We start from the raw sequence: 26,697 nt of genomic DNA, 5'->3' as shown, positions 1-26,697 counted from the left end.
ACACTGACATCACATAATTAAAACAAATAAAATTTTATTCATGTTTATCCTGTATAAATATTCACTCCTGTAACCCAGGTATTGAGGTATCTAAAGGCTTACTACAGAGTTTTCTTCATTATGAATGAGTTCATGTAACAGAAAGGAAGCATATAGGCTTGAAGTCAGAGAAATCAATTCTTCTTAGTTGGTGGTATCATTTGGGAAGATTTAGGACACACTGCCCGGCTGGAGGAAATATATCACTGGGGGTGGTCTTTGAGTTTATATCTGCATACCATTTCCAGTTCTCACACTCTTTAATGCTACAAGCTGTGGATGTGACCTCTGAACTTCCTCTCTCAGCTGCCATTTCTGACACTTGTTGCTATGACACTTTCATGGTGATCCCATATCTTTCTGGAAGCATAAGCCAAATTAAATGTTTTTTATAAATTACCTTAGATTCTGTTCTATCATGTAAACAAAAAAGAGAACTAATACACACCCATACAGTTTTATACTCCAAAGAGTTATTTATTTAATTGAAGGAAATTGTAAAATCTACACGTTACCTTATTGCTTACATTCATGGAGCTTTGTCCATGAGTTTGCATGCACAAATAAAGCATGACATCATTATACTTGAATAAATTGTTGAAACTTGCCAGAGTTTTTCTCCAGAAGAAATAATCTTGTATAACTTAATGTAAGTAGGTTGGCTAAAGATCTTACCAAATCCTTTATAGTCTTTATTGCCTTTAGTATCAATTCTGTCAGGCAGCAAAAATATCTGTAATGTGCAAAGGCTTTAACAGATTGATTATACACTGAAGGTTTTACTCTGGTATAAAGATAACTTAAAGTGCAAACATCTACCCCAGTGATTACATTTTTAGGGTTTCTCTGCAGTATTGCTTTTTCTCATGATTTCGGAGACTACTGCCACATGCATAGGCTTTCCCACACTGCTTACATTCACAGGGTTTCTCTCCAGTATGTGTTCTTTTATGTAGTAAGAGACAACTGTGACATGCAAAGGCTTTACTACATTGATCACATTTATAGGGTTTCTCTCCAGTATGAGTTCTTTTATGTGTGTGGAGATCACAGTGCCATGAAAAGGCTTTCCCACACTGATTACATTCGTAGGGTTTCTTCTCTCCAGTGTGTGTTCTTTTATGTATTCAGAGACTGCTGTGTTGTGCAAAGACTTTAGCACATTGATTACATTTGTAAGGTTTCTCTCCAGTATGTGTTCTTTTATGCGATCGGAGACCACTGGGATCTGAAAAGGCTTTACCACACTGGTTACATTTACAGGGTTTCTCTCCAGTATGAATTCTTCTATGTATTAGGAGACTACTGCGTTGTTTAAAGGATTTATCACATTGATTACATTCGTAAGGTTTTTCTCCAGTATGTGTTTTTTTATATTTTGGGAGACTACTATGTTGTGAAAAGTCTTTATCACATTGATTATGCTTGCACAGTTTCTCTCCAGTATGAATCCTTTCATGACTTTGAAGATGACTGTGACGTGCAAAGGCTTTACCACATATATTACATTCATAAGGTTTCTCTCCAGTATGTGTTCTATTATGTGAACGGAGACCACTGGGATCTGCGAAGGCTTTCCCACATTGGTTACATTCATAGGGTTTTTCTCCTGTATGTCTTCTTTTATGTATCAGGAGACTATTGAGTTGTGTAAAGGCTTTATCACACTGATTACATTTGAAAGGTTTTTCTCCAGTATGTGTTCTTTTATGTATTCGTAGATCATGGGGACTTACAAAGACTTTTCTACATTGGGTACATTCATAGGGTTTCTTTCCAGTATAAATTCTCTTATACCTTTGAAAATGACTATGATGTAGAAAAGCTTTATCACATTGATTGTATATGTAGGGTTTCTGACCAGAATGATTTTTTTCATGCCTTTGAAGATGACTGAGATGTGCAAAGGCTTTCCCACACTGATTACATTCATAGGGTTTCTCTCCAGTATGAGTTCTTTTATGTTTTCGGAGACCTCTGGGATCTGCAAAGGCTTTACTACAATAGTTACATTCATACGGTTTCTCTCCAGTATAAGTTCTTTTATGTATTAGGAGACTACTGCAGTCTGCAAAGGCTTTACCACATTGATTACATTTGTAAGGTTTCTCTCCAGTATGTGTTCTTTTATGTAGTAAGAGATAACTGTGACTTGCAAAGGCTTTCCCACATTCATTACATTTATAGGGTTTCTCTCTAGTATGTGATCTTTTATGTATTAGGAGTTGACTGTGATGTGCAAAGACTTCATCATATTGAATACCCTCATAGGGTTTCTCTTCAGTATGAATTCTTTCAGGCCTTTTAGGATGACTGCGATATGCAAAGGCTTTACCACATTGAGTATATTCACACGGTTTCTCTTCAGTATGACTTCTTTTATGCCTATGAAGATAATTGGTACATGTGAAAGCTTTAACACATTCATTACATTGATGAATTGTTTGTCTGCATGAATTAATTTTACAATTTGGTCTAATTGTATAGAGGAATTAGATCTTAAGGTTTTATCACTTTGTTTACATTCATGGTATTCCCCTTCATTATGAGTTGTTTTTCATTTTTGAAGATACGTGTAATGGTAAGAGCATTGATTACATGGCTCACATTTATAGCATTCTTTATGAGTTTTTTTTAAATAGTTAAAGAGAACTACAAGAAATCAGAACTTTATGATCGTGATTACATTCAGAAATTTTTCTCTAGTGTGGATCATACTACATTTGCAAAGTGAACCAGGAAAAACAAAAGAATTTCCACATTCTTAGACCTTGCAGAGATTTTCTGCAGTGAGAGCTTATTGATGTAGTCACAATAAAGTTGGAAAATGAATTAATTGTAAACTTCTGTCACAATCAACAAGGCTACTCTGACTGGGGACAACTACATGGCTTGTATCCATGGGGACATATTATATACCTATGAAAGGGAAAAAAATAAGAGGTTTCCACACTGCTTACACAGAGTTTGACTTTTTGTTCCTCATAATCATGTGGTATAGGGATTAAGGTTTCTCTGAAACAACTTCTTACTTCTCATAAACTGCTCCTCTTACTAAACTTACCAATGTCTTCACAAGTAACACCAGCTTTACTAAGAACTATTAGCGTATTAAAAGATTTCAGACATATACGTGTCACCTATTCAATGTGTACACCTTTTGCAATATCTGAGTGGTGCAAGACTAAAAGGATTGGCAGTTCTAAAGTGTAATTCAAACAGTGATATCAGTTAAGACACTGTTTCCATGTCTTCTTTCTTAAAGGAATGCTTTGCAAACACAAATCAGATACCTGACACTGAGGTGCATGGTTTTGTGAGAACTCAATAATCACCAATACACTTACCCGTGCTTATTTACACTGTTGCTTTTCCTTAAAACTTCCAGAATACCCTAAATTTCTTCAGAGGCATATTTGTTGTATCAGCTTGCCCATGAAAATTACCTTCCATGTCTTCCAGAACTTTGACAATTTTCTTCAATATTGTTGTCTTTCCAATTATACCCTAAAATATAGTACCAGAAAATGTATGATATATTATTGCAATTTATGGAAAGCTTAAGTTACCAGCTTCAGTGAACCTTAAAACCATGCCTGATTTATGCACCTCCTTCTTCCTCCTCCTCAGTTGAAATTACAGAAGAGTATCAATAACAAATAACAGTTATCCCTTACTTTAAAATAGGAAAGAAAATTCACAGTCTTGCCTATAGCAATGAGGTTCCTGTAGGTCTCCAGCATCACATCTTTGTAGAGAGTCTTCTGGGAAGGATCTAGCAAAACCCACTCTTCCGGAGTGAAATTCACATGCACATCATCATAGGTCACTGCATCCTAAATTATCACAAACATGTACAAAACAGAAAGCATGATAGGTACAACATTGGACATAAATACTTCATTGACAATAAGGTCACATAATACTGATGCTTCCCCCACTTATTTCCTGACACAGTTCTAATATAATCACCAACTCATTTTAGAAGGAAACAATAATGAGGTTCACTCTTGTCATTTCTTTGCCCTTTGTTTAAGATCTAGCCTTGTGAGAGAAATGCTAATTTACAAACCTAACGAGAAAGAGACAAGCAACATATCAATCATACTGAACACACCTCAAAGAAATTTAATGAACAGCTACTAACTACAAAACAATGAGTGCCACGGACCAGCCCAGTTGGGTTCCCTGCATCCGCGGGAGAATCAGAGGTTTGGATATCAGGCAGGCACAGTTTCAGGCGAATGACAGTTAGAGACCACACTGGAGAGTGATTCTGCTGCGATTTTACTGAAGTCAGGCTAATAATTTTATAGTAATTACATAGGGAAACACCTTAAAGTTGGCATACTATCCAGAACACTTAGATTTTTACCAAGAATACAAAGTTTACATTTTAACTCAAAAAAAAACCATAAAGCAGGGCCCACAAGAAATCTTGCCTGAGATCTTTTTGATCAAAGCAAACAAAGGAAAAGAAACCTCAAACTGCAGTTTCATTATTGCTAACCAATGAAGAGGAAAGTCAGGAGCTAAGTCAGATGCCTGCCAAAATTTTTCTCTATACAAAATCTAAATACACTTTGTTAACCATCCTCCCATATGTCTTGCTAAAGATTTACGAACTTCCCTAGAAACAAGACGCTAAAGGGGGGCAAGCTCAAGCCAGCTGTACTTCTCATGCTATTTTTTCCCAAGAAGGAACCCATTATTTTTTCACTATTCTTATAATGCTTTTAATACTAAATCTAATTTATTACTTCTCTTAAAATTACTTTTCTTCCATTCTATTCTTGTTAAATCTTTTAGTAATCTATCAAGAATATATTTCCTTGAATAGTTAATTGTGCTATTCCAAGAATCATAGAAAAAGATAAAAAAAAAAAAACCTCATTAATCCAGGCCCACGACCGTAACTGAAAAAGCGTAGAGACCCTAGAATACGTCTTTTTAACTTAGGTGGTCGGGGGGACCTGCTCTTGACCTCCAGGGAGCATATTTCCGAAAGCGAATCTCCCGCCCAGCAGCACAATCTATTGATATGCTACACTGGAGATACTGGAGTGGGTGTAGCAAATGAGCATGCTCTTTTTACTAGCTGATACCATTGCACATAGAAGCCAGAGGCAGATATATGTCATTGGGTTGAATACCAGCCTGGTCTATGCAATGATAGACAGCAGAGGTACATATTAAAACTCCGTGTCCCCTGCAAAAATCAACCAAACAAACCACAAAGATAGAAAGAACTCGGGGTTTTCCTTAAGTTCCCAAAAAGAATTATACATTCACTCCAGTTCTGTATTCATCTTCCAGAAGTCGTGGTGCCCCAGTTTAAACAATAATATTAATAAGATCTTACTAAAAGAGAATGTATGTTTAAACATTACAAATGCGAAGATGAAAGTATTAGCAAAATAAACAACATAGAGCAGGAGAGACGGCTTTCCACGGAAGAGCTCTTGCTAATCCTGTACATAAGTGGCCTCAATTACCAATACTTACATGGGGACTCAAACCTATCCATTCATACAATTTCTCAGGAATTCTGAGTCCATCTTCTGACCAGGCACACATGAAGTGTATATTCATGCATACAGGCAAAAATATTCATCCTCAATCCAATATATATTCAAAACAATTACAACAGGTAGGAAGAATGTTTCACACCTGCAATCCAACGACTTAGGAGGCTCAGGTAGCATTAATGTCATGAATGTGTGCCATCCTAGGAAACAGAATGATATTCTCTGCCAAATTTCAAAATTCAAGATGTTGGCAGCACAACAGCATATACCTGACATGTACAAAAAAAACAATATTATAGAACCATCAGTCAATAATATAAAAACAGAAAAGAAAGCCAGGCATGTAAGACAACATTTAATCCCAGGAATCGAGAGCCAGAGTTAGGTGGATCTCTAAGTCTGAGGCTGTTTGGTTTACATGCCTACTTTGAGAGCAGCCAGGTCTACACAGAGATACTCTGTCTTCAAATGAAAAACAAAACTAAAAATATAAAAACATGAGACTGGCAAAACAGCTTCACATTGAATAGCAATTGCTAATCGTCTCTCTTAGATTTATGGATAGAGTTTATAATGATGAAGGCAATACAGCAGGAGAAAGAAACTGAATGATCAGTTCCAACCACAACACACTAGACACAAAAAACAGAAAATGGGTTGAGTCTATAGACAGTCAAATTCCATCCCCAATAAGGAGTTTCATTTAGAAAGACTTCTTTCACAAAAGCTTTCATAAGCCCCCTCCCCAAAGAAAGCCACCAAGAAGAGATGAGTGTTCTGAGACATCATCTTATCTGGAAGCTTTTTGATTCAACTAACTACAATCTGACCCTGGTTACTATAATCTCATGGTCATCCCATTATGAAAATGCATTTAGTCTAACTCCAATGACCCTCAAAGTCTACAACAGCCCATACACTGTCCAAATGTCCACAGTCTCTTTTGACACTCAGGCCCATCTCTGGACTTCCACAAACTGTAAAGTCAAAAAACAAGTTACATCTATCCAACATATAATGGCACAGAATACCTCTTCCTATTCTAATATAGAGGAATAGGTACATAGTGAGAAAAGATTGGGCCAAGGCAAGACAACCAGCAGTGCAAACACCAAATCCTGTAGCTTTGTCTTAGAAACAGGAGGCTTCAGTTTCAGAGGTATTAGATTGTTGGCACACTTTTAAAAAGCTCTTTTATTTACATTTCTTATATCTTTTTCTCCCTGCTTCACCCCAATCCTTTCCAATACCCCAACACCAGCTAGGAGAAAAGAAAGGTTTAGTGGGAGAGGGGGCACAGTTCTTAGCAGCTTCTTGAAGTGGGTTGCTGAAGCTAACCCATTCTTGTTTCAGGAGATCTCCATCTTCTTACCTCACAAGAGCACCCAGAAACGTGAGGGGGAAGCAGGAACAGCTTTGTTCTTTCTCTGTGCTGCACTCTCTGGGCTCTGGCATTTATTCCCCCTCAAGAGTCCTCAGATTCAAACTATCTACATGTGGCAAAGAGCTCCTCTTAGAGCCGGAATAAGGCAAATAGTCTGCTGTTGTGTACCATTTGAATCAGTCCCACATCCCACACTTGGATCCAAAACAAAAACATGTTTATATCGACAGCACTTAGATGGCCCTGTCTATGCAAGTTCTCATACATCTCTTCATTTACTCACTTCCACTCCCTATATGCAGCTCTCCATGTCAGATGTCTCATAGCTTGTGTATCTCAGCATCTTGTAGTCTCAGAATGCAACTGAAGCTTCATCCTCATAACTCCATGCAATGAAGTCTCAGTCTCTCATTGGGACTTGGACTCTGCCTAACACAGATGGATGGAACAGTGCCAAACTAAAATGACACACCAAAAGTCCATGACTTTAAATTTTGAATCTTTCTTGTTTCCAGAACCAACATTACATGTGTGATCATGCCAAATGTGGCTTCTAAATTAGGAAGGACCTGACAATGCTTGGACCACAGTTGCAGCAACTTTTGTGTGAACTTGCTTCCTAGGACTAGGAATCACTTTGCCTACTCTTTCCATTAGTTGAAGGCTTAGCAGGAGGGAGTATGTTGCCCTTGGGTGCCATCTCTGGCTTTCAATCCAGAGCAAAGAGCCTCGAATTTCAATTCGTGCCACTGTTTCAGCAGTTGACTGCCATTTGAAACTACTTACTGAGTTTCTCTGCTGCTGTGATTAAATCCTCAAACCAAAAGTGTCTCAAGTAATGAACAGGTTTATTTGGCTGGTTCTGTCAGAACACATTCCATCATTTTGGGAGCTTAGGATGGAAACAAGCTAGAATATAAAGGCAAAACTCATGTGCAAGCATTGTTTCCTGGCTCGCTTTCTTGCTTGGTCATTGTCTCATGCTCAGATAGCTCTCTTATCCAGCCCAGGCCCACTTTCTTAGAAACACTGCAACCCTCACTGGAAGAGCTTTTCCACATCAATTGTCAATCAACACAATTTCTCAAAGACCTAGCAAACAGCCATTCTGATGGGGGCATGCCCTCAACTGAGGCTTCCTCAGATGACCTGAAATGTTGACAACTTATGCTAATTAGGTCACAGAGACATTAATATATGAGAAAGTTTTAAAAACTCCAAACCAACATGTTAACCATTCCAATCATTAAAATAGTAAAACCAGAAACACAAATGATAACAACTGCAAAAAAGAGATTAGCCAAGAGAAGAGGAGAAGAAATCCTTTAGAGTCAAGAAGACAAAAATAAAAATGTTCCTCACAGGAAGTCCCCAAACCAATACAAAACTAAAGGAACTCATAACATAATGTAGTAATTTTTCAAAAGACAAAAATGGGTGAAAGCCTCTCATTTTCCAGAGAAACAATAATATCATAATAGTATAATTAATAGAATCAAATGTAGATCCAAGGTGGCGGTGCTGGGAGGACACTGTGCCTGAGGAGCAGCACAACACTCATGGCACAGCAACCAACAGATTTGAACTCTGGGCCCTTAAACACCAGCAATTTTGTTTCCCAGGTGAGAGGAAACCCCACAGGGTGGGAATCTATAGGGTTTAGGTCACCCACCTAAAACCCAGAATAATTCCTGGGTCCCAGCATCCCAGAGCCACAAGCCTACATGTTCTGATCACCTTCCCAGGTACCTCTGGGCACCAAAACACTTGAGACTTGGATTTCCAGTAGAGACAAAACCCCACATGGAAGGAAGCAATTGAGACCAACCCCAAGTCACTCAGTCAATCCCTGGAAAAGGTTCCAGGGTCCAGGGGGTACTCTTCAGCCAGCCCAGAGTGGAGTGCTCAGCATCCAGACCAGAGATCTGCACGAGCACCTGACTCTCTGTCCCAGACAGAACTGTGAGCCCCACGGAACCAGAGACTGAATTTCCCTGTAGTAAGGAAACCCCACAGTGAGGGAAAACAGCAGGTCCTAACTCAGAGTAGTCAGCTAACCACCTCCCCCCCCCTTTTTTCTTTTTCTTGGGAAAAGTTCCCGGGTTCCTCCAGGCACCAAGTTACCAGCTTGGAACCACCACTCGCTTGCACCTATGAGCTCTACACACTACCCCAAATGGAACTGTGGACTCCAAAACAGCACATACTGGGTCTCCCTGTTGGGAGGAAACCCCACAGTGGGGAAAATATCAGGTATGACCTCAGTACACCCAGCTCCGGAAAAGTTTCTGGGTTCCCACAGGCTACAGGCTCTAGCCACCTGCTGTACATATGAGAGCTGTGCTTCCCTGCCACTGATTGCCGCTTACGTACTGGGGCACAGAGTTCCAAGCTCAGACCTACAGAAGGCTGGGATCCCAAGATCAGCCCCCAGATACTGCTCCAAAGGGCAAACAGTTATCCTTAACTAACCTGACCAATCTATAGTGCTCCCAGGTTCTTCAACACGGATGTGAAGCAGCTCACTAAATTCAGAGCAAGAAAACCAGCAACAGGGCAGCTATCTCCAGAACTTCTCTGGGTGAGAGGAGGTCCCACCCCCCAAGACTAACAAAGACCACAGTTAACACTAAGGTCTAAATGCATGAGGTGAGCTGTGTCAATTCCTGAGACATACCGGCCAATCGGTGACTATATCCAAAAAGCTGAGGAGGCCTCCTTCAGGAAAAATCATCTTCCTGCCAAGGGGATTCTCCCCACCCCAGGATTCCAGGAAGTACCAGAAACTAACAGCCAACACCTAAGATAGCCCAATGGGTAGAGGCCAGTGTAAAAGCTCAATCAACAGAAAACAGAGCAATATGGAATCTCCAGAACCCAGTTGCCCAGGGGTACACAGCCTTTGAAACCCCAGCATAAAAGAAATTCAAGAAGATGATCTTACATCTTATGAAGAGGATAATAGAGGAAACGAATAAAATGTGTAAAGAACTAGAAGAAGATAAAGTCAAACAGATTATGGCCATCTGTAAAGAAATGAATAAAGATAAAGAAAAACAGATTATGGCCATCCATAAAAAAATACAGGACGATGCAGCCAAATAGTTTGTGGCCTTTAAAGAGGAAATAAATTAAATCACTGAAAGAAATAAAAGAAACAGAAAACGTCAAACAAAGAGGTGAAGAAATTGAAGGGAAAACAGGAAAATACACTCAGACACGTGAAGGAAATCAAAAAATGGCTCAAGATATGAGATAGAATTGGAAAAATTAAAGAAAACACAAACAGAGGAAATCATGGAAAGGAAAAAATTAGGGAAGAAAACAGGAACTACAGAGGTAAGCATAACCAATAGATTATAAGAGATGGAAGAAAAAAAAAATCTCAGGTGAAGATGCAATGTAAGAACTCGACATATCTGTGAAAGAAAATGATATCTAAAAAATTCCTGATACAGACCATCCAAGAAATCCAAGACAACATGAAAAGACAAAACCTAAGAATGATAGGAATAGAGGAAAAAGAAGATCCCCATCTCTAAGGCCCAGAAAATATTATCAACAAAATTATAGAAGAAAATTTCCCCAACTTAAAGGAGAGATCTATAAGCATACAAGAGGCCTAAAACACAAGACAGAACACCTAAAAAAATTAGACCAGAAAAGAAAACCCTCCCACCACATAATAATCAAAAGAGTAAGTAAACAGAACAAAGAAAAAATACTAAAAGCTGCGAGAGAAAAAGGCCAAATGACATATAAAGGCAACCCCATCAGAATCACACCTGACTTCTCAACAGAGACTATGAAAGCCATAAGTGCCTGGACAAATATCATGCAGACCCTAAGAGAACACAGATGTCAGTCCAGGCTACTATACCCAGCAAAACTCGCAGTCATCATAGATGGAGAAAACATGATATTCAAGGACAAAAACAAACTTAAATAATTCCTACCCACAAATCCAACATTACAGAAGATAGTAGAAGAAAAAATACAACCCAGAAAAGCTAACTGCATTCAGGAAAAAAGAGGAAATGAATACTGTATTACAGCAAAACTAAAAGTAGCCAAGCACACAAACACACAACCACAACCAACAGCAAATCAAAGCCTAAGAGCCACTGGTCATTAATCTCTCTCAAAATTAATGAACTCAATTCTTCAATAAAAAGACACAGACTAACATAATGGATGGGTAAACAAGACCCCGCAATCTGTTGCATACAAGAAACACACCTAAGTCACAAAAATAGACATTACCTGAGAGAAAAGGGCTGGAAGACAATTTTCCAAGCAAATATCTAATATCTAATAAAATAGACTTTCAACCAAAATTAATAAAAAGAGATGGGGGAGGACACTTCATATTCATCAAGGAAAAATTCCACCAGGAAGACATCACAATCCTGAACATCTATGCCTCAAATACAAGGGTACCCACATAAATGAAACATTAAAAAAAATTAAACCACAAATAGATCCTCACACATTAGTAGTGGGAGACTTCAACAACCCACTCTCAACAAAGGACAAGTCAACAAAACAGAAATTAAACAAAGAAACAATAACTCTAATGGAGGTCATGAATCAAATGGACCTAACAGAAATCTACAGAACCTTTCACCCAAACATAAAAGAATTTACCTTCTTCTCAGAACCTCATGGAACCTTCTGCAAAATAGACCATATAGTTGGTCACAAAGCAAGCTTCAATAGATACAAGATTGAAATAATCCCTTGTATCCTAGATGACAATCATGGAATAAAGCCGGACCTCAACAACAACAGAAATAGTAAAAAGCCTACACACACATGGAAACTGAACAACTCGCTACTCAATGACACCTGGGTCAGGGAAGAAATAAAGAAATCAAAGCCTTCCTAGAATTCAATGAAAAGGAAGGCACAACATACCCAAACTTAAGCGACACAATAAAAGTTGTGCTATGAGGAAAGTTCATAGCACTAAGTGCCTTCAAGAAGAAATTCGAGACAGCTCATTCAAGCAACTTAATGGCTCACCTAAAAGCACTAAAGAAAAATGAAGCAGACACACAAAAGAGGAGTAGATGGCTGGGAATAATCAAACTCATGGCTAAAATCAATCAATTAGAAACAAATAAAACAATGCAAAGAATCAATGAAACCAAGAGCTGGTTCTTTGAGAAAAATCAACAAGATAGACAAACCCTTAGCCAAACTAACGAAAAGGCAGAGAGACACTATCCAAATCAGCAAAATCAGAAATGAAAAGGGGGAGATAATAACAGACACTGAGGAAATTCAAACAATCATTAAGACTTACTTAAAAAGTCTAGATGCCACAAAATTTGAAAATCTAAATGAAATGGACAATTTTCTTGATAGATTCCACTTAGCAAAGCTGAATCAAGAACAGGTAAATCATTTAAATAGTCCTATACCCTAAGGAATTAGAAGCAGTCATCAGAAGTCTCCCATTCAAAAAAAAAAAAAAAAAAAACATAGCCCAGGGCCAGATGGTTTCAGTGCAGAATTCTACCAGACCCCAGACCTTCAAAGAAGAGCTAACATCAATACTCTTCAAGCTATTCCACAAAAGAGAAACAGAAGGAACACTACCAAACTCATTCTAGAAAGCCACAGTCACCTTGGTATCTAAACCACACAAAGACCCAACAATGAAAGAGAATTTCATGCCAATCTCCCTTATGAACATTGATGCAAAAATACTCAACAAAATAAAAGAACACAACAAAAATATCATCCACTATGACCAACTAGGCTTCATCCCAGGTATACAGGGGTGGTTCAATATATGGAAATCCATCAATGTGCTCTACCATATAAACAAACTGAAAGAAAAAAAAAACACATGATAATCTCCTTAGATGCTAAAAAAAGGGAAAGCATTTGACAAAATCCAACATCCATTCATGTTTAAAGTGTTGGAGAGATCAGGGATACAAGGCACTTATCTAAACACAGTAGAGACAAATACAGCAAGCCTATAGCCAACATCAAACTAAATGGAGAGAAACTTAAATCAAACCCACTGAAATGAGGGACAAGGCAAGGTTGCATACCTCTTCAACATAGTACTTGACGTCCTTGCTAGAGCAATGGCACAGTTAAGGGAGATCAAGGGGATTCAGTTTGGAAAAGAAGTCAAAAGTATCACTATTTGCAGATGATAGTATACTTGAGTGACCCCAAAAAATTCTACCAGGAAACTCCTACAGCTGATAAACACCTTCAGCCAAGTGGCTGAATACAAAATCAACTAAAAAATCAGTAGCCCTTCTGTATTCAAAAGAGAAATGGACTGAGAAAGAAATTAGGTAAACAACACCCTTCACAATAGCTACAAAGGACATAAAGTACCCTTGTGTAACTCTAACCAAGGAAGTCAAGGACCTGTATTAAAAAAAAAAACTTTCAGTCTCTGAAGAAAGAAATAGAAGAAGATATCAGAAAATAGAAAGATCTCCCATGATCACGGCTTGGCAGGATTAACATAGCAAAGTGGCCATCTTACCAAAAGCAATCATCAGATTCAATGCAATTCCATCAAATTACCAACACAATTCTTGTACAGACCTTGAAAGAAAAATTCTCAACTTCATATAGAATAAAAAGAATCCCAGAATCGCCAAAACAATCCAATACAATAAAAGATCTTCTGGAGGAATTTCCATCCCTGATCTCAAGCTGTACTATAGAGCAATAGTAAAACAAAACAAAACAAAAATGTTACTGGCATAGAAACAAAATGTTAGATCAGTGGAACTGAATAAAAGACCCAAAAATAAACCCAGAAACTTATGAACAACTGATTTTTGACAAAGATGCCAAAACCATACAATGGAAAAAAGATAGCATCTTCAACAAATGTTGCTGTTCCCAATGGATATCTACATGTAGAAAAATACGAATTGATCCATACTTATCATGCTGCACAAAGCTAACGTCCAAGTAGATCAAAGACCTCAACATAAAAACACACACTAAACCTGTTAGAAGAAAAAGTGGGAAGAGCTTTGAACTCAATGGCACAGGAGATAGCTTCCTGAACAGAACACCAATAGCATAGGCTCTAAGAGCAACAATCAATAAATGGGACCTCATGAAACTGAAAAGTTTCTGTAAAGCAAAGGACACTTGTCAGAACAAAATGACAGCCTACAGACTGGGAAAGGATCTTCACTAACCCTATATCTGACAGAGGGCTGATAGCCAGAATATATAAAGAAATAAAAAACAACAAATCAAGCAATCCAATTATAAAATGGGGAAAAGAGCTAAACAGAGAATTCTCTGTAGAGGAATATAGAATGGCAGAGAAACACTTAAAGAAATGCTCAGTGTCCTTAGTCATCAGAGAGATGCTAAAATCAAAACTACCCTGAGATTTCACCTTACACCCATCAGAATGGCTAAGATCAAAACCTCAAATGACTACACATGCTGGCGAGGTTGTGGAGAAAGGGGAACCCTCCTCCATTGCTGGTGGGAATGTAAACTGTTACAACCACTTTGGAAATCAATTAGGTGCTTTCTCAGACAATTAGGAATAGTGCTACCTCAAGATCCAGCTATACCACTCCTAGGTATATATCCAAAAGATGCTCAAGTACACAACAAGGACATTTGCTAAACTATGTTCATGACAGCTTTATTCATAAGAGCCAGAATCTGGAAATAATCCAGATGTCCCTCAGGCGAGGAATGGATACAGATATTGTGGTACATTTACACAATGGAATACTGCTCAGCAATTAAAAAACAAGGAAATCATGAAATTTGCAGGCAAATGGTGGGATCTAGAAATGATCATCCTTAGTGAGGTATCCCAGAAGCAGAGAGACACACATAGTATATACTCACTTGTAAGCGGATTCTAAGCCTACAAGATAGGATAAACATAATCTGTACACCTAAAGAAGATAAATAAGAAGGAGGACCCTGGGTAAGATGATCAATCATCACTCTGAAAGCCAAATGGGATGGACATTACAAGAAAGAGAAAACAAGAAACAGGACAGGAGCCTACCACAGGGGGGCCTCTGAAACACTCTACCTTGCAGTGTATCAAAGCAGATGCTGAGACTCATAACCAAACCTTGGGTAGAGTATAGGAAATCATATAAAAAATACTCAGTCTTTATTCAGAAAGGCATATGGGACAGACATCAGAAGAGGATGATAACAGGGAACAGGACAGGAGCCTACCAGAGAGGGCCTCTGAAAGACTCTACCCAGCAGGATATCAAAACATATGCTGAGACTCATAGCCAAACTTGGGCAGAGAGCAGAGAATCTTATGAAAGAAGAAGGAGATAGAAAGACCTGGACCGGACAAGAGCTCCACAAGGAGAGCAAGAGAACCCAAAAATATTGACACAGGGGTCTTTTGTGAGACTGATACTCCAAACAAGGACCATGCATGGAGATAACCTAGAACCCCTGCACAGATGTAGCCCATGGCAGCTCAGTGTCCAAGAGGGTTCCCTAGTAATGGGAACAGGGACTGTCTCTGACACAAAATTAGGGGCTGGCTCTTTGATCACCTCCCTCTGAGGGGGGAGTAGTCTTACCAGTCCCAAGAGGAAGACAATGAAGCCAGTCCTGATGAGACTTGATAGACTAGGGTCAGATAGAAGGGGAGGAGGACCTCCCCTATCATTGGCTGAGGAAGGGGCATAGGAGAAGAAGAGGGAGGGTGGGTGGGGTTGGGAGGGGATACAAGAAGGAGCTACAGCTGAGATGCAAAATGCATTCTGTAATTAATAAAAATAAAATAAAAATTTAAAAATTGATAGAATCAAACAACACAAATGGCACCACTGCAAAAAGGAAATATAAATCCAGACCTATAATATAACACAGTCACTTACGTAAGAACTACAAGATCATACTCAAAATCAAAATCTAAGTAATCACTGGCTAGCACTCATCCTATGTACTCTGGTTCTCTTTTTCTTCCCCCCACCCCCAACCCCAATTATAGAGGTTGGATTGAGAGTGGAGGGATATTCCACTAAAATTGGAGAGATTATGCATTCTGATATTTTAACACTGGAGAAAATAGTTTTGACTACTAAAAATATGTCATTGTCTTATAATAAATAAAAGGAGGTCTGTTAGGATCACTCAGAAACCACTTTGTTTCCTATGAAACAGACACTACGAACAACAATTAATGAATGGGACCTAATAAAACTGAAAAGCTTCTGAAAGCAAGAAAACACAGTCAGTCAGACAAAGAGACAGCCTAGGGAATGGGGAACAATTTTCACCAACTCCACAACTTATAGAGGCCTAATACATTAAATATGTAATTAGATGTTAACTAGATATTCAAGAAACAAACAATTCAATTAAAAAATCAGATACAGATCCAAACAGAGATTTCATAACAAAGAAATCTGAAATGGCTGAGAGACACTTATATTGATGTTTACCACCTTTAGCCACCAGGGAAGTGCAAATCAAAACTACTTTGAGGTTTCATCTTAGAAAAGTCAGAACAGCTAAGATTAAAAATACAAGTAACAGGTCATGCTGGCAAGTATGTGAAATAAGGGGAACACTGCTCCATTGCTTGTGGCAGTACAAACTAATAGAGCCCTTATGGAAATCAAAATCGTAATTCCTTAGAAAACTGGGACTCTTATCTACCTCAAGACCCAGGAATACCACTCTTGGGCATATATGCAAAATGTGCTTCAACCTACCAAAAGGATACTTTCTCAACTATGTTCATAGTAGTTTTGTTCATTCTAGCCAGAAACTGGAAACAATCTAGATGTCCCTCAACTGAAGAATGGATAAAAAAAAAAAAAAAAAAAATTGGCACATTTTTATAATGGAGAAAAACCTGTTAGAAAATGACATCATAAAACTTACAGGCAAATGGATTCAACTAGAAAAATCACCGTAAGTGAGGTAGCTCAAACCCAAAATGACAAAAATGGAATGAATTTACTTATAAGTGAATATTAGCGATTAAGTAAATAATAATCAAGCTTGAGTTAAGAGACATAGAGAGGTTAGGCAAAGGAGAAGGGTGTGGCAAGGAAGCATGTATATCCTTAGAAAGGGGACAAGAATAGATTCTGTGTGAGGACTTGGAGTCATTGAAGACAGGAAGGTGAGGAATCAGTTGTGCTGGGGAAGAAAGGAGAGAGTTCAGTGCAGTAAGAAACAGCTGAAATTAGGGGACATTTTAGGGTTAGAGTATAAACCTCGTGTACTTGTAATTCCCTGTAATCTGTTAGGGAGACCCTAGTGGAGACTCATAGTAATAATGGAGTATGTGGACTTGCTGGCCATCCTTTGTAGCCAAGTAGGGCTTCATTGGTGGGACTGGGTTACATTCAGATGAGTTGTTGGCCAAGAATGTCTCAGGAAGATCCCTAAACAACCCATGATGTGCTAGGACAGAGTTTTGCTCTCTGAAATCTGACAGGAGGACCTCATTGCTCAGGACAACTTCCACACAGCTCACTGAATTTAGAGAAGTCTAGCAGGTGCAGACTTTCAACCCTATGTTCTAGTCTCATTGAAGGGGGAAGGTACTCTACAGGCTACAGAAAGAAAAACCTGGACATCAAGACAGCTCCAAAACCCTCCACCAACAATCTGTCCTTCCTAAGATGTGCATGGGCATGGTGGCACCAAACTTGTTTGAGTGGCCAGACAATGTTTGGTTTAACTTAAGGCCAGGGCATGAGGGGGAACATATACCTTACATTACTTTGATGGCTAACAACCTCACAGCAACTCACATAGCATACTTGGGTCCTCTACTTATATGTTATGGCTGTTAGGGTGGTCGTTTGTGTGATTCCTAATGCTGGGAACAGCTGTTGACAACAGTTAACTCTCACCTGTTCTTTGACCTCTTTCCCTCTGATTGGGTTGACCTGTCCAGTCTTAACATGAACAGTTCTGTCTTTTCTCTTTTCATCTTGATTTGTCCTGTTTAGCTGTTCTCTTCAGAGACCTGCTCTTTTCTAAAGAGGAAATAGAGGAGTGGGAGTGGATCTGAGAGAGATGAGGATTGAAAGTAGGGGAAAGCTGTGAGAACTGGAGAGAGGAGAAACAGTAGTTGGCACATATTGGATAAGAGAAGATTCCATTTTCAATTAAAAACATTAAGTCAAATTTTTCTAAATAAAAATGCAAAGAAGGGAAGCAGTAATGAACAAAGAAAAGCAAAATAGTTAAGACAGGAAAAACATGATTTTAACAGATACAGTTTTCATTCTGCACATGCAGAGGGTGAGCATCACACAGGAGTTTATGACATGCTCATTCTTGGTCCCTATCTAGTTCTGTGAAATCAGAAGTTCTGCTCTCAGCACTGTGAAATATATATCATGGAGGAAACAAACTAGGCTGTTCTCTTGCGTTATCTTTCAGTAGTTTAGATTGTGGAATTAGAAAGGTACCTGCTCGTTTAATTTCAAAAGAATACTGTTGCTTCTCTTTAAGGAAACTAATGTCTGAATAACTACTCAGATAACAGAACCATATATGTAACGTTATATAGTATTGTTATATTAATTATATAATACAGTAAACATATACAAACTGATATATAAAAATGTTAGCTCTTTAAACACATACTCCAAAGCTAAGATGAAAGGGTTGCTTTCTAAGGCATGTTATTTGCTCAAAAGAAAACAAAGAAATGTATGACTTGTTTAAGATTATTAAATTTTTGTTAAACTATAAGTTATTGTCATTATTTAAATTCAAACAAAACAAGACAATCTGTTTCTTAAGCCCGTTTTCACTTTTTCTTCTTTTTTTAGCTGAAGAAATTTTTACTCCCTTTTTTATTATTATTATTATTATTATTATTAGTTACATTTTATTAACTCTGTATGCCAGCTGTATCCTGCTCCCTCATTTCCTCCCAATCCCACCCTTCTTCCCTCATCTCCTTCCTGCCCCTTTCAAAGTCCACAGATTGGGAAGGACCTCCTCCCCTTTCATCTGACCCTGTTTTATCAGGTATCTTCAGGACTGGCTGCAATGTCCTCCTCTGTGGCCTACAAGGATTGCTCCTCCCTTGGGGGGTGGGAAGGTCAAAAAGCTTGCCATTGAGGTCCTGTCAGAAATAGTCCCTGTTCCCCTTACTAGGGTAACCCACTTGGTTACTGAGCCACCATGGGCTACATCTAAGCAGAGGTTCTAGGTTATATTCATACATGGTCCTTGGTGGAGTATAAGTCTCAGAAAAGACCCCTGTGCCCAGATCTATTTGGTCCTTGTGGAGCTCCTATCCTCTCCACATCATACTAACTCCCCTTCTTTCATATGATTCCCTGCACTCTGCTGATGGTTTGGTTGAGTCTTAGTATCTGCTTTGATACACTGCTAGGTAGAGTCTTTCAGAGGCCCTCTGCAGTAGGCTCCTGTCCTGTTACTTGTTTTCTCCTACATCCAGTGCACATCCCATTTGTCTTTCTAAGTGAGGATTGATCATCTTACCCCGGGTCTTCTTTCTTGTTTATCTTCTTTAGGTGTATAGATTTCATTATGTTTATCATATCTTATAGGTCTATACAGAACACCAACAGCACAGGCTCTAAGAGCAACAATCAATAAATGGGACCTCATGAAACTGAAAAGCTTCTGTAAAGCAAAGGACACTGTTGTCAGAACAAAATGACAGCCTACAGACTGGGAAAGGATCTTCACCAACCCTATATCTAAGAGAGAGCTGATAGCCAGAATGGGTCTATGGACAGTAGCAGCTTTTCTGCTGGAGGATTAGAGAGCAAATGACTCAGACAGCACAGGCTCACCAGCCCTGCCCTTTCACCCTAGGGTCAGACAGAGCCCTAGTCTGGTCAATTTATATTTTAGTATAATATTCAAGGTTCCTAGAGCTCCTGTTCATCTTCCAAGTCACAGGGTCCTATGTGTGCACATTCCATTACACACTCAATGTCAAGTGCAGCCATCTCTACCTCATACCTGGAAAGTTCTGCAGCCAAACCTCAGCCAAATTCAAACAGTAACAACTACTAAAGTTGCTACAAAATTGAAAGCAAGAATCGATAAATGGCAGGTTAATGTAAAAATAAAAACGAAAAGTCATGGCTGCTCCTAAGTATTGTTGAGTAGAAATTTTATTATAGATAAAGTTTTATATAGATAAACCTGATAAAGGCAGGTGTTGCAGGACTGTCTTTCTGGCACTGGCTAGCAGAGGTAAGACTCGGTGTTCAAAGCAGTTCTCAATTGAACATCACGAGGAAAGCCTGAACCAATTTTAAAACTGTTGAGGTACAGCTCTTTAACATAAGAATTTAGAAAATTAGCCAGTTGGCCGTAGTGGCCCACACCTGTAATCCCTGCACTAAGGGAGGTAGAAGCAAGAGGGTTTCTGTGAGTTTGAGGTCAGCCTGGTCTACAAAACAAGTCCAAGACAGTCAAGGCTACAAAGAGAAACCCAGTCTTGAATTCAAACAAACAAACAAAAAGAATTTAGAAAGTTTAATCAAGAAGAAAGCAAGGTCATTGCCCTAGGGAACAACAGTCTGGGATCAAGGCCCTTGTCTCAGAAACATTTAGCTAAAAGGCTGAAGATGTAGCTGTTCTAGAATTAATCCACCTTCCTGGGAGAAATCACTCAATATATAATTAAAAGATTAATTGAGAAAACCCTCTGTATAAATAGAGTGCATCCAGCTGGTTAATGCCAAAAGACATGGCAGGAACTATCCTACGAAGGGACAAACTCAGGGAGGAGGAATCTAACAAAACAATGCCACACAAAGGGAACACAGGGTATCTCAAGAGCATTACTGACTAAACCCACAGTGCCTGCGGGACTGATAACCCACAGCCCCATGTGGTAGTGAGAGACCAAAAGATTAAAAATTGGCAGCTATTATTAATTAAGGCCTGAACTAGGTGGGTGGAGAAGTCCAGGAATGCCCTGAGGGGAAGGACCGCCTTACTGCATTCTTTCCTCACCCACTAGAGATACAGTTGCTAGGAAATTGGCCCATCCCCCTAGCGAAGAACACCAGGTCATTATGGTCTGGGGACGTTCCTATAGCCTATAGCCAATCAATTCAAAATGTAGCATTTTGACCAATAGATGCTTGCCAGGCAGGAATTGCCCTTGCCTTGGGCATGCTGGGATGGACCAGAATCTTTAAATCACCCAACTAACCTGAGCACGGGGCCCTTGGCTCCCACTGTTTGGGTGGGGGGGGGGGGGTGGGCCCAAGCTGCAGCTTGTAATTTACAATAAAAAGAACCTCATGTATTTCGGAGTCTAGTTATTCCTGGTCTTTTGGGGTTGGTGAACTGGGCAGGACAGTAGGAAGAGCCGAGTTCTCAGAATCTAAAGCCAGCCCTCCCTAAAGGCCCTGGCCCTAGACCATTACCAGCTCTCCCAAGTATATTCTGGTTTTAGAGAAGGAACTGAGGGCCTTAGGGTGTTACACCCAGCTCGCAAGCACCCAAAAGATCTACAGAAATTGACTCCGTTGCAAAACACATGAGGGTCTTTTTATTGTAAATTACAAGCTGCAGCTTGGGCCCACCGCCGAAGTGGTAGGAGCTGAGCGCCCTGTGCCCAGGTTAGTTGGGTGATTTAAAGATTCTGGTCCCTCCCAGCATGCCCAAGGCAGGGGCAATTCCTGCCTGGCAAGCATCTATTGGTGCTATATCTATTGATTGGCTATAGGAAGGTCCCCAGACCATAATGACCTAGTGTCCCTCCCTAGGGCCAGTTTCCTAGCAACTGTATCTCTAGTGGGTGGAGAAAGAATGCAGTAAGGCAGTCCTTCCCCTCAGGGCATTATTAGACTTCTCCACCCACCTGCTTCAGGTCTTAATAATAGCTGCTAATTTATCTTTTGGTCTCTCAAGGGAAGACCTAAGCCCCAGGCCGTAATTGGCTCTGAAAAGCATGTTTCTGGGTTTGAGAAGGAGCTATGTCATTCTCCTTACATGAGGACCTCAGGAAAAGCCATGCTTGGTCAGGCCAGCACTCAACACAACAATGTCTTTACTTTTCAAATGGTGTCACCAGTGTCTTGCCCATGAGGCAGACCTATGCTTTCCTTGGAAGAAAACTGGACCTTTCTAGTACACCAGGCCTTGGTATTAGCTGTGACCCTATAATGCCCCATTCGGCAGATTATTAGAGGTCTGCTCTTCGATATGGAAATGTGCCTAGTGGCTGGCTGTAAATCAGAGCTGTCTCCTTTGTCATGTTTGGAGCCATAGTTCTGGACAATCCTGGTGAACAAATATGTGTATCTAAGCATCCCAATCGCTAACAGCCCTGGTTAGCATATTAGCGTTGAAAGTACCCAGCTGGTTGAGGTTACAGTTCTTGCCTGGACAGAATTGCCATTAGGAGCTCCCTTCTAAAGGCTGAACTCCCTCCCCTTGGCAGGATCCCCTGCTCTCTGCCTTGCTTCAGTTGGAGAGTGCCTTTAGATTTAGCCACACTTGGTACATGTCCTCTGACAAAGGTCTCCCTTCCCTGCGCTTATCTATATGTTAATCAATCACTGGCATTCTACTCATAGGAAGAAAGAGTGCTGTATAATGCAAATCAAGCATCCTCAAAGTGCCTGGTTTAACCAATTATGTTTACCTATTCATGGAACTCCCTAAACCACTCCCCTAGGGACACATTCTTTGTTCTCTGAAAGTAAAGTTGAAGGAGCCATTCCCTGTTACCTGGGTGTGTGATCCCTGTACATTTCTTGCTGGCCATTCCAGGCACACTTCTTGCCTCTAATCTCCAGAACGTCATGACTTCGTGGGCTTTTGGGAGGCAGGCCCCAGACCGGAGGAGAACTACATACATACTACAACGCACTAATCTGTGCGTTGATTTAGAGACAGACCTCCCTCAGCTAAATTCTACTTGGTCAGACTTATTATCTCCTAAGCAATGATAAATCCTTTACATCATCAGGTCTACTCTTTTACATCAGAGCTTAATACTGGAGTGCTACGAGACACATGGTATGCGGTTTATAACCTCCACAAAACTAACCCCAGATGGATCTTACACCTAAATGTTAAATGCCAAGGGCAGAACTAGACGAAGCTAGAGATACTAGGCCTCTCCGAGTTTGGTATCCTGCCCAGGATGTTTCTACACACAAACCCCAGCTCCAAATACTTTGTGCAGATGCAGCTTCCACAGTTAAGTTATTTAGATGCCACAGTCGGGTCCGTGGGGCAAATAGGACCACAAGGAACCTCACAGAATCTGGCTTCTGGTTCCCATTCAGCTCCCGCTGCTCAGATTCCTGCTCCTCCCGGTTCGGGGCAATGGCCACATACTCACCATGTCGCCTCTTCAAATTTTGCCTGGGATCCCCCTCACAAGAAGCGCTCAGAGCACACCACAAGAACCTTTTGAACCTGCTCAGCTATTGAGTTGAAATGCAGCCTGGCCCAGGGCATCTGGAAGAGCCCTCCTCCACTTCTGAAGGGAAGGTCCGCCTGGAGGCCGTGATTGGCCGGTGAGTCTTGACTGACATGAGCACCTTCCACAGGATTAGAGTGGGCTGAAGGAAAAAGCTCAGTTGCTCTCAGCCCAGCCTTTTAGTCCAGAGGCCGTCTGTTTCCAGATCTGCAGAGATTTGCATCCCAGTAGCACTGTGTCTGACCGCTAAGAGCGGACTTGTCTGTTTCAGCACTCTGCCCCAGAGAGGACCACTCCAGCTCCCTCTGCTCAGCCGCCTACTCCTCCCCTTTGTGGGCAGTGACGCTGTCCTCAGAGCACAGTAACTTCAGAGTTTGTCTCAGTTCCCACCACAGCTCTCAGCAGACACTTGCCCTCCTTCCTGCTGGAACCAAGGTGGGTGGATAGTTTGCACAGTCCATTATTCGGCTTACAGTGGAACGAACAGTCTGACCCACAGGTGGAACCACGAATATTAATAATTAATTGAAGAGAGATTTTAGGAAAGAAAAGATTTTTGTTCTGTGACTGGGATCAGATAAACTGCAGATACTTTTCCCCTGGTATATATGGGACTCCAGACAACCCTGGGAGAAATGCAGGAAACAGATGACAAGCACTGTAGAGCACTATTGTTAGCCACCACACCCTCCACAGTGGGAAGGGGAAACAACAAAACAAACAAACAACAACCCTCCAGGGCTGTGTTAGGAAGGGTTCTCAGTGGATTCATTGCAGTGGTTCACAGGCCGTGGTCCAACTAGTAAAACAGTGGCTGTCTATCTAGAAAGTTGAAGACTATGAGAGTGAACCGTTCAGTCCATGTGGTTGGATGTCTCAGGTGGTCTTCAGTAGATCCCAGAATTCTGAAGAAGGAGGCTCTCATGCCAGGGAAAACCAAACCAAACCAAACCAAACCAAACCAAACAAACAAACAAACAAACAAATAACTATCTCACTAGCCAGAGCAGAACAAGCAGAAAGAGAGAAAGCACTACCACCCTCAGTGACCTTTATATATGCAGGCTGCTACCAGAAGCTGTGGCCTACATTAAAGATGAATCTCATCATGTCAAAAGATCCACTTTAAAGAAGCGTTTTTCACTTCAAAAACTATAATTAAGAAAAATCCTTCGAGTACCCAACTGCTGGGGGTTTAGTTAATTGAACTACTGTAATACAGTAATATGGTTTCACAATAAATTTGTTTCTTATTCAGATTCTTGGTTCCTGGTCTGTGGACCTAAAAAAATGGCCAGTTGGGGCAATTATGAACCATCTAATATTGGTCACCTCATTACTCACTGCTAACTTCAACTACAGCCAAAGCAGAATGCTTCCACCCTCCTTCTTACTGCTCCCGTTAGTGCTGTGACTACACCTGCTTTAATGTTGGCCAGTAATGTTACCTAGTTCCCTCTTCAGTTGTAAGTCTCCAATAAAATCCAGAGAGGTTAGAGGACACTCATTCACTGGTCTTTTTTTCCCTTCTCACTGACCAGTCAAGGCCCAGCCTGGATGGTGTTGCAGAACTGTCTACCAGGCTCTGTGTAGCAGATGCAGGATTGGGTGTTCAAAGCAATTCTCAATTACACAGCATGAGGAAAGCCTGGGCTTCAGGACACATTGTTCTAAACAGAAGTAAATGATCAACAGCACTTGTGAAAAAAAAGGAAAGAAATTCTTAATCACTGGGAGACTAGAAACAATTAAGAGATGAGAGTAGTGATGCATTTAAAGAAAATCAAAGTTAAAAAGGGAAACCAACAATTGACTTTTTAAAAAGTAAATATAATTGGGGGGGGGGAAGCATAGCTATACTGACTTTGAAGAACAGGCCATTCCCTGGAAGAAGAAATGACATTAATAAGATACTGTTTGACCTTGCTCGTGTGTGCAATTTAGCTGCTGAGATCTGTAACCTGACACACAGAGCTACCTCTAAAAACTGTATCTTTACTTACTGAGCTGACTTAATTATATCAATGAGGATTACACATATCTCCATAAGACAGTGCCCTAAAGCTAAATTCAATATGCGTTGGCTAAAGCTAACCTTTCCAAATTGTTCACACAACAATATGGTCAGTCTTTTTTCACATAACACAACTTAATGCATATTGCAAAATTACAAAATCACCCCCTCTCCAATAATCAGGTTCTTTTTCATACTGGTGACAATAGCAGCTGATTTCCTACCCTGTTTCTGCTAGCCAGGTACACAATAAACTATTCCTCATCTTCTGGTCTGAAGGCAGAAACTATGTTCATCATGCAAATCCTTTACAACTTAGTATAATGAACAGTTGACTCCATGACTCAGATGGGTAATTTTGAAGCCCAGGGGTGGTACAGACCTTTACCTTAAGAATTTAGTTGGCATCCTCAAAAGGACAGCAATGTCATTGCCCTAGGGAGCAACAAGGTGGAGTCAAGAATACTTGAGTCAACATAGGAGACCTTGTCTCAGAAACATTTTTCTAAAAGGGTGGAGGTGCTGCTGTTCTAGAAATAATATTCATGACCATGACATCATTGAACACATTAAAGAGATAAGTAAAAAAACATCTCTTTTAGGATAGCATGCACCTAGCACAGGCTAATGTTCTATGAGTGGCAGGCTTGAACAGAGTATGCATTGCACATAGGCTATCATCCTTAATTCTCTTTTAGGTTCAGGCCCCAGGTTATACTTTAAATAATTTATAATTATTTAAAGTATATTTAAATAATTTATAGTAAAATAGTATAATTAAAGAGACAGGAGACTGCATCTCTAGCCACTGAGGCAGAGGGAGATTTATAAAGCAAATCTACCCTTTCGATCATGATATATGATGTAAAAGAATTAAAAGATGTATCAATGCCACAATTCTCATATGTACCAAGGACAGAGAACACAAATACAGAAAGCATCAAGAAAAAGTCACCTAACAGCACTGTGGTTATTGTTCTTGCATGAACAGCTCTGCTGGACTATTCTAAACTCAGAATTAGGCTGCTATTCCTTCTGAGCAAGCTGGATCAGAGGAAGGACACAGCTGCTTCCATTTAGGAATAGGGGTGCATTTTAACTAGTCCTGAATACTGTCTGTCTCATGGCTGTGACATCATCATACAGAATTCCATTTTTAAGCTTTTTTTTTTTATGTACATGAATGCCTGCAGTGTCTGTATGCAGTACCTGCAGAGGTCAGAAAAGGGTTTTAGATCTGTTGGGATTGGAGTAATGGAGTTGGTTAACAATGCTATTATTTCCGGGAATGAAATCTGTGTCCTCTGTAACAATATCCAATGCT

General features: G+C 40.0%; 1 pseudogene; it reads right to left on the bottom strand.

Moving 5' to 3' along the window:
* Nucleotides 1–491: 491 nt before the first annotated feature.
* On the bottom strand, nucleotides 492–23,384 carry LOC110562319 (zinc finger protein 431-like; annotated as a pseudogene).
* Between the last annotated feature and the right edge of the window lie 3,313 nt (nucleotides 23,385–26,697).

This window comes from Meriones unguiculatus, chromosome 3, assembly GCF_030254825.1.
Source record: "Meriones unguiculatus strain TT.TT164.6M chromosome 3, Bangor_MerUng_6.1, whole genome shotgun sequence".
NCBI lineage: Eukaryota > Metazoa > Chordata > Mammalia > Rodentia > Muridae > Meriones > Meriones unguiculatus.
Note: the sequence above shows the minus strand (reverse complement) of the source record. Positions and strands in the feature narration are given on the sequence as shown.